Consider the following 14,737-nt stretch of genomic DNA (forward strand, 5'->3'; position numbering starts at 1 on the left):
TTGTTCTGCAGTGTCTGACTATGAGAACAATGTTCAGAGTCATTATTTTGAATCTACAAAATAGTATTTATACAACAAATGTTGTTGAAGAGTAAGGAAAAAGCCACTAAGAGGAGATATCATGGGGCCCTGATCCATGAGGATCAGCTAGCAAAAGGAAGGCTTCAGAGTTCTCTTTGCTGGTGATGTTAGATGCATTCAGAAAGAAACAAATAATGGAAATTTTATATACGCGTTTCCTAGAAAGAAAAAATCTGCTGTGCTAAAGCAATCCTATCAGCAGATCCATGCACAAATGCAGCTTTGCATTGTTCTACTGTTGGAAATCTAGTGACCTAAAACTGCAGAATCCTGCCCAAAGGCATGATAAGCATTGTTATTTCAGCTTCTCCAGAGACCAGCACTTTGCCATTCTCTCTCACCACAACAATCACCTTCTTTTTAGGTATAAACAAGGATGACTGTGACTGTGCTTTTTTTTCTAACTCAGTGCTCTGCCTGAATGAAAGATGTGGACTTTTTAAAGATTTCCTGAGTCAAGTGCCTAAAGTCAAGTTATCAGATTTCTAACATTTAAATATTTGGAGGTTGTGTTATGGTGCTCTGCCTTCTAGAAAAACAAAACTTCATGAAAATTACTAATCTCTCAGTAGAAAAAAACCCAATTTTCAAACAAAGTTCAAAGTTGAAATAAAATTATTACAAACCCCCAAACAAGGTCAACCTTCAGTCAAGGTGACCTTCAGTCACCTAAAATCTCAGTACTCGGGAAATCAGTGGGGCAGAAACAAAGAGGGAAGCTCATCTGTACAAAAAGAATGTTTCAAAATAATTAGTGATTCAAACATTTTATCTGAGAATGAATCCAGGAGGTGTAAGAGTCTTTTTTTACCCCCAGTCCTGAATAAAACTAGCATACTTAAGTCTTCATTTTGTTGGCTTATTTTTCCTTTTCTGCAGGATTTTCATTACTGCTTTTCTTTAAAGCTCTCCCAAGGCTCAGTTATGTGCCCGGAGAGCTTTTAAAGGAAAAGAGCTTACTTGCCTGGCATCTTTTTCCAGCCTCTCTTAGTTCTAATTACAAGGTAACGATTAAAGAGACAAACGAGTTTTATCATTGCATCTTTGGCCTTTTGAAAAGAAAAAAAAAAAGCCAAAAAATCAGTGGAGCTTCCACACTCAGGTAAAATGTTAAAGTCAGCAGCTTGCACTGGTTGCAGGGGCGGAGGGGGGAGGAATGGGGAAGAAAAGATTAAATCCAATTTACAAAAAAAAATTCACTACAAAGCTCACATACCTCGTGGCAGTCTTGCTTCAGTACAAAGTTGTGCAGCATGCAGGTGACATAATTAGGTCACTGGGGGCAAGGCTTCTTAGAACTATTACATAAAGAAATCCATAAAATTTCTCAAATTAGACTTCCTCTAGGTTTCAAGGAAGTTCAAAATGGCAACTCTGCAAGCGACCTGGCGTAAGTCCTTATTGGTCACACCTAGTATTGCAGTTATATGATCTGGCTACTCATATAGTTACTTTCCATCGTTATTCACTTCTCAGCTTGCAATTATTTATGGAATACTGCTAAATACATCTTATAACTTCAGCACTGAACATGAAACAAGATTAAGGAGATGCGCTAGGCAAGCTGTCACCAGTGATTCCCTGTCATTTCAGAATGGCAATGGCTGTGCTGGGAGGGATGGACCCCAGTATTGTGATCACAGTCCACACTGACACACAAGCTACAGCTTGCAGTCAAAAACAGCTGCCCACATATGCCTTCACTGGACTTTTAAAGCTAATGGAATACTTGCTCCTGTTTCTCAGTCATTGCAGGCCACGTGGCATTGTCCCACAATCTTGCCTGTTTCACAGTGGCAATGCCATGAAAACCAACATTCTGTCAGCGACAGTTAGAGGGACTGCGAAATTACTTATGTCTTGCTCCTTCAGGGCTTTAAGTCCTTCAGGGTTGAGAGGTGTTTGAAATGCATGATGTCCACATGGCTCCCATTTGGGGGAACACTGTGAAATAAACAATCTCACTGAACACAGGAGAGTCAACCATCTCTTTTCCTCTTCAACAGTCCCAGTTCCATTTAGTCTGAAGCATTTCCCAATTAATATAGAAGATGTTGGACTGTTGGATTGACAAGCATCACAATACACAAGAGCAAACTGAAATGGAACAACATGACCAAAGGGAAGGAAGAAACAACTTACTCAGGACAAAACCAACAGCGCTGTTATTGCCACCTGTAGCTAATCCCGATACTTTGAATAAGACATCAACATAAGGATCTACTTAACAGCAGACTTTTTACACAACTATTTCAGCTACATAAAACATCTCTTAATTATACTCTATCATTTCCTAGTGAAGGTACAGGAGATAATCCTAGTACATATCTACATTGTGTTGCCCTTAAAATTCCCAAGCTACTCTTAAACACCCCAATTTTATGTGGATTATTTCATGCGTCTGCCAGCTAGAGGTGTTCTGTCCTCTGCTTGGATCTTCCATCGTCTGTCACCTGTAGCATACACACCACTAGTCCCGAAAGGTCAGTCAAGGAGCCAGATTAATAATGCTAAGTAGTTACCTTCTTTGAGTGATATATTAACCCTAATTAAGAGATTTCTTTATTTCTAACAAATCCGTCTTCAAAGTAATTTTTCCATTATGTTTGTAAGTCAACCAGATAAATTACAGCTGGAACAGTCCCATAAGTCGAAGGGCCCCAGTTTCCATAGCACAGCACCAGATAATAATTCAGCCAGTGCACATGACTTGTGTTGATAAGTTTCCAACAGGTTTGTGTCACTGTATCTGAAAGCAAGTTCAGGAGGAGGTGAAGTAGTAGCCAAAATTTTGTTTCCAAGACTGAGGGTCAGAACAGAAGCTGTACCAACTCCAAGCTTGTATTTTCCCCCACATAATAATTTTCCTTACTTTATTATCTCCACATTCTAGTCTAGCATCATCACTAGAACCTGTGGCTAGGATTAAGTGTCTCCTACATATCCAAAAGGAGCTACTGAGGAACTACGGTTAACATCACAGCCACTGGGTGCCACTGCTACAGCATTTAGGGGCTCTTTTGCTCTGGGGAAACTGTGTTTCAACGTTTCCTGCTCGCACCAAATAGCACTATCTTTATTCTGCCCACTTAATACCATAAGGAGTCCCTAATAAATACAAATATTTCCTCCTAAAATTAGCACCACCTCCTGAGAAAGAAGGTGTGATATTTACTGTCATTTCAGCTGGAGTCTTTACTAAATAATCAGGAATAAATGAAAAAATATGTACAGACTCTCAGCATCTAGTTGCAAGAGACCAGAAGTCAAAAACATAGAAGAGATCTAGTTCTGCAAGTCCAGTCTCTATCTAGATACCGAAAAATGTCACCATCAATGGAATTTTAATTTTTATGGGACTTTCTCATACTGCAGCGAGAAACTTAACTGTACCAATCTCTTTTACTGTACAGACTCAGCACACAAATAGCTGAAAAATACAGCACTGACACTAAGGTGAACAGCCCACACTTTCATCTTAATGGATTGTTAGCCTCAGAGGTGAGCTGGATCCCATTTAAATGCTGGCACGCATATAAAGTATTGTGGGTCCAGGCACTCAGCATAAAATAATGACATTTAGTTAAGAAATATGTTATGTTCTAAAGGCACAATGCTATGCAAGATGATGTTACAAATTTTAAGTAATATAATTTACATTTTAAATAAACAGACTCAAACATTCAGGTGCTACTTCAAGCAGCATGAGGAATGTGGGATTGCTCAAGGTCGAATCTAATTACAAAGCCTGCTAAGATGCGGATCATTTTTTAAGCAGTGGGAAATTAAATTATTTGTCCACACTATCTGGCAGTAAATACCTGCCTGTTTTAATTGCTCTTGATAGAGCCTAATAAAAGTGGGAAGGGAAAAGCTCATGCTCAGTTTCAGCTCCCTTTCCAGCTAAAGTTCTACTTGGTGTTCAGTGAGCTGAGCTGGTCATTGTTGCAGTGTGAGCCACACCAGGTTCATGGGCACATCACCTAGTCCTTGGTTTTTTGAAGAGCTACTACAGCAACGCGCATCCTCGGACACTGTGAGAGGAGGGAACCGAAAACCAAGCTGTGCCTCTCCTGGATACAAAGGTGTAAATAACAGAAGATTAAGTAGGGAGAAAGTCATGTGAAAGCTGGGAGAATATGTTCTAACATGAACAGTCCCACTACTTAATCAGAAAAAAAAAAAGACTACGAGGATGTGTTCTGCTGCTGCCATCCAGTGGGGAGACTGAGTAGGAAGCACGAGTAAAGGTCCATGGTTAATAAGGTCTGAGCCCGAGTCACTCTCAGATTGGTGCTTATTTTGCACTTTGCTGCCAATGGCTACCAAGGGAAAAGTTTTCAAAGAAAGTAAAATAAAACAGGTGCTGAATAATAAATTTTTCTAACAATCTGCACCATCCTGTGCAAGAACCAAAGAACTCCGCTGCTCCAGCTCATTTCTAGTGCTGCCCATGAAATCATTCTACAGACCTGATACGCTTTGATCCTGCAGCTGTTTAGCTGTTTTAAGATGCTTGAGGTGACAAAGGGTTGGTTACACAGAGCTTTTTAACACGCAGGATCTCAGCTTATACCATCAAAAATCTACATACTTCTTTGTAGTTAAAACAGAAGTTCAGCAACCACCTTATATTCACACATTTGAAAAATCCTATTGGCTGCTAACCTGCAGTGATTGGTATCTAAATATGTTGTTAAATCTGGCTTTAAAAGCCCATATCTTCCTTGTTTCTGTACTATGGAGCTCAGAATATAGATGTGTAGAGCAAAATACTCTGCTATCAACCTAGCATCCCCTCATAGATAACAGAAGGCCTCAGACCTGGTAAATGATAGCATAACGTTTTCATTATCAACATTACTTGTGGATGATGAAGCAGAGGCAGTGACAACAATTTAAAGCAAACTCAAGTTGTCAGAGTACAGTCTCCAGAGCAATGCATGAAGAAGATAAATGTCTGACGCTAATAGGACTCTACAGCAAGACATCAATAGGCAAGAGCTCCTCTAGCAAATCAAGGAGGACAGGAGGGAAGCAGAGAGAAGTGGGCTGAACTGGGACTAAACAAACCTTTCCTCAGCAGTCCAGCTGCATAATCAGCACTCTGCTTTGTGAGATGCTGCCAAGACTGACACTTGGTCCTCTATGACCATATTTTTCGTATCTTCATACTATTTCTAGTAAAATTACTACAGGCAACCTTAGAAAAAATTATCATTTAATCTCCAGCATCAAATACCGTTGTTCAGAGCTCTCCCAAAGAGCAGTAGTGGAAGCAGTAGTGGGATGAAGCTTTCCATTTGGTGTATGGGAGGAAATAGGTAACCTGTGGCCCAATAAACACTGTTTAGCAGTACTGACATTCAACTACGACATCAGCAGAACAGAAGAATCACAATTCACGTTTCATCTGTTTTGACTGCTAAGGACTTATTAACATCAGCCTAACTCTTTGACTATCTTGTGGTTTGTATACCAGTTGGAAAAACTGAGACACATTGTCTTTCTTGTACAGTTAACCATCCTGATAAGCAGGGATACAAACAGAACCCCTCTACTCTTTAGCAACTCCTGGGTGCTATGAATAACATTCTTCTGGGGTCACAGACAAAACTTAGAGCTGCCCTGTGATTACTTACTACATGTTGCACCAGGCACCAAGTCAGCTTTTTAGAGAGAATATGCAAATATATCTACTTTTATTTTGTGCCATATGTTCAGTTCTGCTCTGCCTGAGAAGACACCGAGCCCAGGACCCTCTCACTGCTTAATTTCAGGAGGATTAATTTAAGGTAGTTATGCCTTGTCAGTAAACAGATGTCCTTGATTTGCCTCTATACCAAAACATGAAAACCTTTAAAAACAATTACCTGTAGCATTAAAGCCTTGGTAATTCACACAGCCATACAAACATAGCACAGGCAAGACTTGCATAGCACACAACATGAATGATCTCAGCCTTTGCACATTTCTACCAAGTTATTACTTAACCACATTTTAAACTTTAACACTTGTTTGGATACAGGACAGCAGAATTAACTGAAAACACACAATACGTTATTTAATCTCTGATTCTAGTCAAGAGGGTATGTAATTATTAGCACAAACCTATTTATCTCCTTCTCATTTCATCATCCTATAATTTAAATGTTCTTTTTTAATTTCAATTGACTTATCAATTGCTCAACAACATCATGAGATCCCATCTCTAATGAAAGTGCTTTCTGCCTTTCTTCTTCCTTGAAGACTGTCATGTCCTGTTCACTCTATCAATCAGCCTGACTTTATCTTTCCCTCACAGAGCAGATAGCTTCAGTCATCAGATTTATGCAAAAAATGACAAGTAGCTCTCATTGCCCCAGAGAGCACTTTACTATTGGATATTGTTCTTTATTTACACTCTTACTGAAGCACAGTGTTTATCTGTGCATATTTCATACTGTCTTGATTTTATATTCAATTCTTTGCTTCATGCTATATTTACATATGTATGTCATTACATCAATGACTTTTTAAAAAAAAATACTACTTATTGATTTTCAAAAAGCTACAGAAAAGAAGGTAAAGAGGGAAGATATGGATATTTAAGAAATCCATTAACACAAAATGGAATTAAGATCTGAGATACATACAAATATGCTAGTCTAATTCACTTCTTAAAATGCAGGCTTCTAAACACACTACAAAACTCAGATAACTCCACTGATGAGCAACTTTATTTCATGCTTCTCGCCTGGTGTGGTACCTCCAGAAGAGATCAAAAGTATCTTTGTTTTCATTTAAGACTATAACGTTGTTCTTCAGATAAGCAGTCATGCCATCTTTACAAGGAATGTCTCACCAAAAAAACCTTATTGTTTTGCAGGAACCAGAATGGTCCACATCTTGGTTCTGTCTTAGGAGTTGATTGTATTAAGGTTTCTATCATCCTGTTGGTATTAAATGACTGTATTATCACCTCATCTAAGACAGAAGGACCTCACTACTTCTCTCCCCCATCTCTACAGGTAAATTGTAAACCAGTTCTTAGTGAATCTGCTAATATAAGAGCAGTGGCAATTAGCAACCCTGAATCGTCTCACTACAACCATCTGCTGAGGCTGCCACAAAACCAAATATCTTTCCATTGTTAGTCCTTTGAATGAATTTATCATTTCATTATATGCAGTTTTTCCTTCTCCAGGGAATGACCTTGCTAATACTGTTTATTATCTAAACAGATCTCAGACTGAAAGACCATGTCATGCTCCATAAAAAAAAAAAAGTAAGCAAAACTTAATAACTGTAAGAATAAAGTTTTTAGCATTCAATGCAAAATGTTAATAATAATTTTTAAATGCTCTTTCTTTGCATGGCCTTTTGACCAACTCTGCTAATGGACTCTGAACTAGGAAATACTGGAAATAAGTTTGAGAAGAAGGTTACCCATCACTTGTCAGCTTTGAAAGGTGTGTACCTCCTTCCCTGTAGCTGGCCAGCACAGTGCAATGATGGTATTTAAGTACCACTCTGTGTTGTTTGCATAAATAGTAGCCCAGTCGCCAAGTCCCAGGCAAGGCAATCTAAATATAACCTCTAGCACTGTTCTGCAACTGAGTCCAATTTGTTCCCAAGACCTGGAAGCACTCACCATGCACACATGTGTGTTTCAGCCCCCCATCTGTTAAATGAGAATAATCACACTTCATTTGTAAAGCACGTCGTGTTCTACTGACAAACACCTTGTATTGCTCTGATTTCAGCAAGTCTGGCTGCCAGAGCAGAATTACTCCAGCATATCGCTGTTTATTTAGATTGAGGCACTTGGGGCAAAGACCCTTCTCTTTTGTTGAGAGGCAATACAGAGAGAATGCTGGATCACCTTTATCCCTCTGGTAAACTGGTCACGCTGCAGCCGTAGTTCTTTTTATGCTGTTTTGACACAGTTCTTGCTACAGCTGAAAGAAAAATGGAAATGATTTTGCAAAAACCCTACTCAGGTCTTGATTCTGATCCAGTATTCAGTTAATCCAAACCCCTTGATACTGGGGAAGGGTCAGGAAACGCTTTCCATAGTCACTGTTGGATTAGATTTGTTCCCCTGGAAGACAACACGTTTTCAGAGTAAACTCTCTTTTCTCTCTAGCTTGGCACAAACTACCATGTGATACAGTCTGATAAAAGGATGTTTCTTTACATTAGCACAGCAGACTTATTTGTCAGTTGCAGACTAATTACCTTGGCTCCTTGTTTGGGGACTGTGGCATCCCTTGCAGTAAATTGCATTTTGCTGAGGGCGGCAGTTTCACTCCCATTTCTAAAGAAAGTCTACACAAAGTTGTGGCGGTTTTGTATTTCCAGTAAAAATAGTGTGGCAGGAGGAGAAAATCAGTACACTCACAACAGTACGTCCAAACAAAATGTCAAACTAGTGGGTTTTCCTATGCACTTCCAACAACAACAAAAAAAATAAGTATAGATCTGATAGTTAAATTCTGTGTTGTTTCCCTCCCCTTTTCTGAAGTCTTGGTAGTAGAACAAAATCTGAAATATTATGTCAATGCAAGTAAATTATTAAACTCTATTACGAGTGGGCACTCCCAAAAAACAGACAGCTCATTTGGACACACAGTCAAGAAAGCATCAGTCCTAAAAGGCAACTTCCAGTGCAATCTGACTTCTGTTTTCTTTTTAATCAAGATGTATTTAGAAACACTGAAAATAAAAATACCAGTTACCTTTTAATTCCTCAGTGACCCAACAGTGTGAACTCCAACAGAACTGGATTTATATAACAGAGAGATATATTTTAATTTTTGCTTTAAAATTACTTACAGTTCCATTTTTGTTATCAGGCATTAACAGCCAACAGAAAACTAAAATCAGCTCCATGCAATGCTCAACAAACACCTGTTAACACAACCATGATCTTTTATACACAGATCCTGCCGTTCCACCCCAGAAGTATAACACACCGAACTAATTTGCAACAATTTCTGCAAAAAAGACAGTAACAGAGATCTGTTTATTCCAAAGTATCATCAGGGATGCTACTTTAAAGAACCACAGGTGTAAAACTAATAAAAGAATTGATATCAGAAAGACAAAGTCTAAATAATGCTGAGATAAATCACGTCTCACACTTATCTGGTGATTATTTGTTAAAACAACAAGAGAAATCAAAAGAATAGTGAACATAACTGCATTGAAGGCATATGGATGCTGTCCATCAGAGGGGAAAAAAAGTAGAAGTAAATAAAGAAAAATAAATAAATAAAGGCAGGCCAAACACTAAGCAATAGAAATGTTGATCCTAGAATTTTCCACCCATAACTTCTGTCATTTGTGAGGTATCGTTAACAGATTGCCACCCTTGAAGATAATGAATGTCAGGTGTAGCCTCCACTACTGTGCTGATGGATAGCATCTCCAGTCTGATGAGGAGAGATTACCCTGCTGAACCCTACAAGACATCTATAATCTCCTGATTTAGAATCCATTGTCCTCTAGCAGTTGTCATTCTCCTGAAGGAATGCAAGAACGCTGCCAAACACTGAAAATCAAACAACTGCAGCAAGGGGCTATCAGCAGCAATCTGGAGGTGCTCCCCCAGCAAAACACTCCAATATTACTTAAAAATCCATTCTTCCATTATTAATTAAACATTTTCTGGTTTCTGTCAGTAAAAGCTTGCTCAAACATGTCTTTGACACCAGACACACCAACGCTGTAAACTTTCAAACTGACACGGAGGGGCAGCTCTCTGGCAGGGGAAAACACTACACTTGCATGAGAGCCAAGCTGAGCCTTTTCTCATACAGTCTGGGTGAAGTAGGCACAGGTAGAGTATGTTTGATGCTACAAACAAGTACAACAACTGATTTCCTTCTCTTAAATACAGGGTACACATTTTATCACCATCCACAGGCAAAATGAAAGGCAAATGGAAGCCAGCACAGAGGGTTGGCACATCCCAGCCTGCTTCTGAATCACCCCACACCAAAGAAAAAATTACACGTTAAGCCTAAATCACCAAATCAACAGAAAGTGCTATCCACTTCCATGGACTTTTATTCAAGCCTGTGCAGTCATTCATTTGGGACAAAACTTTCCAGCGGCACAAGGCCTTACAATTACATTAAAATCTGACTTAAAGTTTGGGATAGGCTCTGTGCTGCTATTACAATTAATGTAATTGTGAGGCTGTGGCAATGCAGCCAATGCAGTAAGCACAGACATGTTGATCAATAGCAGAACAGGCCCTAAAGCAATTTCCATCCCTCAAAATGGCAGTGATTTGCAAAACACTGAATGATGAATTCTGTAAGAATGACTGGCTTAAGCGTTAATAAAATCATAACTATGAAGTTAACTTTTCTGCTGGGACCAAAAGCCATATGACACATCCAGAGCAGGCTGGAATCTAAATCACAGAAGAATCACAAACTTCCACTTCAGCAGGGTCAGGACTTCATCTTAGTCAGGTCTTTTAATCATTTCAAAGCAAGGAATTCAATGTAAGCCCTTTAAATTTCAATCTATTGCCTCCATCGCTCAAGCATCCATCCTCCCAAGGACTCAGCATGTTGACCTCCACGTGAACGCAGAGTAGAACTCCTGTGCAGAACATGTTCCACCTCTCTGTTTCATCACTTCACCCAGATTAACACTGTGGACAAGATGCTTTCCATCCTATTCGCAGATTTTAACTTATCTAACCATTTCTTTTTCACCACATTAGCACAAGCGTATCCATTTGAACTACAGTAACTTTTTATATTGTCAGTTCTAAGTTTTGGTGGAGTAGATTAAAAAAAAAAAAAACAGAAAGAGCAAAAAAGACTTTCTTGCTAAGAATTTTGGTCAATGCAATGTAAAGATTATCATTTATTGCAAGTAGCAGCTGTATAAAAAACGTTATCAATGTAAAAAGAGTAAGATAAAGACAGCATTTTTGCAAGCTTTCCCCAAGGGCTTTAAAATAAGGTCACTTAGATATTATGGGAAGGAGATTGGTTTCAGCCTCCTGCTACACAGATTGATACATTAGACTTGGCCATTTGTGTGTTAAATGAAACTCCATCTTCTTTTCCTTACAGAACCCCCTCACCAACAGCTTTTTGAGACACAACAAAATATGATACACAAAACCTACATATTCAACAGTGCATCTGCAATTTTTTTGCTCCGACTCTGTGGAATAAACAAATCTATTCACATACAATCACATTCCTCAAGGTTAAAGTGCACATTCATGGGAGACTATACCAGATATCAGAAGCTGGTTTACCACAGAAAAGACTAAATTAACACCGAACAACTGCTCCTTACTGGTAACATAGCTATGGATCCAAACTGAATTTGTTGAAAATCTGTCTTATGTATCGAAAGTTCCCATTGTTATTTAAGCGGGGGGAAAAAAAAGTATTTCTTCCTCTATTTTCTTCTCAAAATCAAATATACCAGCAAACTTCACACAGTGAACTCTGCTCATTTTTGTCTTAAAAGGAACCTATTGCTCAACTGAATTGCTTTCCCTACCTTATTACTTGAAGAGATTACGGCCAGGGCTGTATATTGCAGCTACCCTATATTTAGAAACTGGATAATAAAACACATAAATAACACACTGAATAAAACATTAAGACATAAAAGGGTTTAAATGGTACAAAGGGCTAAAGCTTATTGTGCACTAACCATGTCTGACCCGTCGAAATACAAAGGACTCATAATTCTCATTAGTAAAATGCACAGTTATGATTTAAACCACAAAAAAGCCAGCACGGTGCCTGTCTGCTGGAGCTTCTTTGGCAGACTTGCAGGGCCCTCTGGTGGAACTGGGAACCCTGCCCATGGCAGCCCGACAGCATCGCTAGGAAGAATGATGCTCCAACCCAAAAATAAGGGGAGAACAGAAGCCTGCTTCTTTCCCTTTTTCCTTAAAAGCAGCAATATTTCTAAAACACGACTGCATTTTTTCAGACACACAGCCCCTGCTTAAGCAGATAAAGTCCTGGAGCCTGTGTGAGAAAGGAATTTTTCCTCTGACTCCAAGGAGGACAGGATTCTGTCCAAGAAGTCCTTAAAGTTGTGAAAACCTGCAATTGATGTGGAACAATCTAGTCTGCTACCAGACAACCTGAAACTAAAAGCATGATTAAGAGGTAATAACTAGTCTGAATTCCAGCTGGCAGTGACATTTCACATTCAGAGTTAAAAAAAAAAAAAACCAAAAAACAAAAAGCAGACTTAGAGGGTCCTGCAGACCAAAACAATGAACTGATATTTCACGTGTAAGCGAGCGACCTTCTGCTGGGGTGCTCCCAGTGTTATTTATGCCCACCTGCCACTCAGCCCCTGAGTCCAGTGCAACAGCTTCACTGAATCCCTTTTTTATCCTTAGATGAATTGTACCATTCATTTCTCCTCCACCCAGCGCCTGCTTTTCTGATAACACACCCCATGCTGACGACTCCACATGGTTTTTCCTATTAAAGGCTTCTATTCCTCTCTCACTACCTAACAGAGGGCAGTGAAGCATCTCCTTTGCCAGTGATCGCTATGTTGGGGGGCTGCAATTCTTCCACTCCTCCAGCGTACTGACTTGTCTTTGCTGTTTGGGAGATGGAAAAGAATTATTAAACATCTAGTTCAACACATACCCTCTGTACTGCCTTCAGCAGGTCAGGGTTGCTGTTCATCAAGGGTAGATCTTTGCCTCAGTCCCCATATATACAATACGTGCCACTACCAAATGACTGGCCTGTTTCTGTGCCCAGCAAGTGACTGACTATCCTGCTGATAGGTTAGACCAGCACTTCTTCAAAGAGCAACCAGAGAAGGATAAAAAACAGAAGAGAGATGTGTTCCAAAGACTGCTTTCTTCCTTAAGCCACAGCAAAGGCAGAACAGGACCCGCAGGAAGGAGAGCCTTTGTCTTCTGCTGCATTGCTCACTCAGATTACTCCTACACAAGCTGCACCTTCCCATACACCTGTCTCTCCCTATTCAAGCGTCAATCAGAAAAAAACTCATAGAATCCCAGAAAATTATCTCAGGTCCCAGTTCAGGCCCTGCTCAGCAGAGCCTACAAAAGAAGCTCATCTTTCACACATGACGGAAATAATTGGTCCTCTAAAAACCAGCCAGGACACCATTCTCATTGCTGGAGATCACATCTAAGATGCCAGGCAGCAAATCGCAAATTTGCAGGTGGATTTCACTAAACAAAGATGTAGAGCTTACAGCAGCGCAGGTTGGTGATAATTCCTTTATAAACCCACTTCCCAATCTCTGTGGTCATGCGTATCTGCTTGCTACTGCCATTTGTAACAAGATTTTACCCATTTAACCTTCGATAACCCTGAAAATTAAACTGTCTGAAATGCAACAAGGAAAAAACTCCATTAAAAGAAGATGCTACTTTTTGTTCCAGTTAGCTAAAAGACCAAGCTGTCCCAGCGCACTCAGATATTTATCTCTATGATCTGCATCATCCTGCAGATGCAGTAAGCAGGCAAACCAATGAAGTCTTCACTTGAAATCACAAACGAAAAAGAAAATGCAACTTGTGTAAGACAATTCAGATACCGATTTGGCCCTGCTTTAAGCTACAGATATTTATTAAATATACAGATCCTGTGCATGTTAATAATAATGGACTTCCCAAAAATCTCGACCCTTCAGTAAGCAGAAGGAGGCTGGAAGCATTTCAGGTGATCATCATCATTTAAAAGTAAAACACTACAGCCTCAAAAAAAGCCAAGCTGCACTGGTAATTCATGACCAAAACTACTCAGCTGGCTATATCAATTAATGGTCTACAAATTCAGCCCTCACATGAGGTGACCCAAGGGAGTATCTTTCCAGTCCTTCATCATTTGTGGATCTTGACTTATAGCAGTGAGGTGGAAACCTATCTTTTCTGGTACTGCATATATGTTGCTTCACTCCGCACAGCATGGAATTGATAATTACATTGGTATCAGTTAGGTACTCTGGGAGCCTGAAATACTGCCCCATTTTAAATAGCTATAGTAAGGCTGGTGCTTATGCTACCCTCAGCTATTGTCAGTGCAAGAGACAACCTCTTCAGAACGGTAATTCAGGGTAACAAAGTCTGATGAATATTCTCAAGTGCCTTCTCTACAAAGATGTACAGGGGCCCTGCTGAAATAATCTGCATAAGCAGCAGCATCAGTGATCTAATGGTAATGAAAACAAACAATTCTTCTCTACCTTTTGCCTAGTTAACTGCCAGCCAAAGCAATTGTAGCATTTGAATGAAAAACAGCCTGTGGTCTCCAAGCTGGGCTCAAGATCCACACAGCTTCAAAGCAATGGCAGGACTGGCTTGCTCGATTGAACACTCTTTCTCCACTAACAGTTATTTGTAGGTGGTGAATATTTTGCAGAACAAAAGAACCAGAACTGTAACTTTATTACAGCAAAGAGGTCCTTTTTGTCAAAGAGATTGCTCAATGGTACTCTTACTTTTCAGAAACAGAATGGTTATTGGGCCCTTAAAGATCCAGTCTGTTCCTGCCTGAATATTTCAGAGACAGCTGTCAAGTGTCATTCTTTCAGGCACCATCTAACAGGACCAAAGTCAATAATTGTCTTTTCCTGGATTAGGTTCCTTAAAAATGGCAGTATCTCAAAAAGAAAAAAAGTC

General features: G+C 39.6%; 1 protein-coding gene across 3 annotated transcripts in view; it reads right to left on the bottom strand.

Moving 5' to 3' along the window:
* TAFA4 (TAFA chemokine like family member 4) overlaps window positions 1-14,737 on the bottom strand; it is a 70,871-nt gene that overhangs the window by 26,126 nt on the left and 30,008 nt on the right. The gene's annotated exons all lie outside the window — the stretch shown is intronic.

This window comes from Phaenicophaeus curvirostris, chromosome 11 (genome assembly GCF_032191515.1).
Source record: "Phaenicophaeus curvirostris isolate KB17595 chromosome 11, BPBGC_Pcur_1.0, whole genome shotgun sequence".
NCBI lineage: Eukaryota > Metazoa > Chordata > Aves > Cuculiformes > Cuculidae > Phaenicophaeus > Phaenicophaeus curvirostris.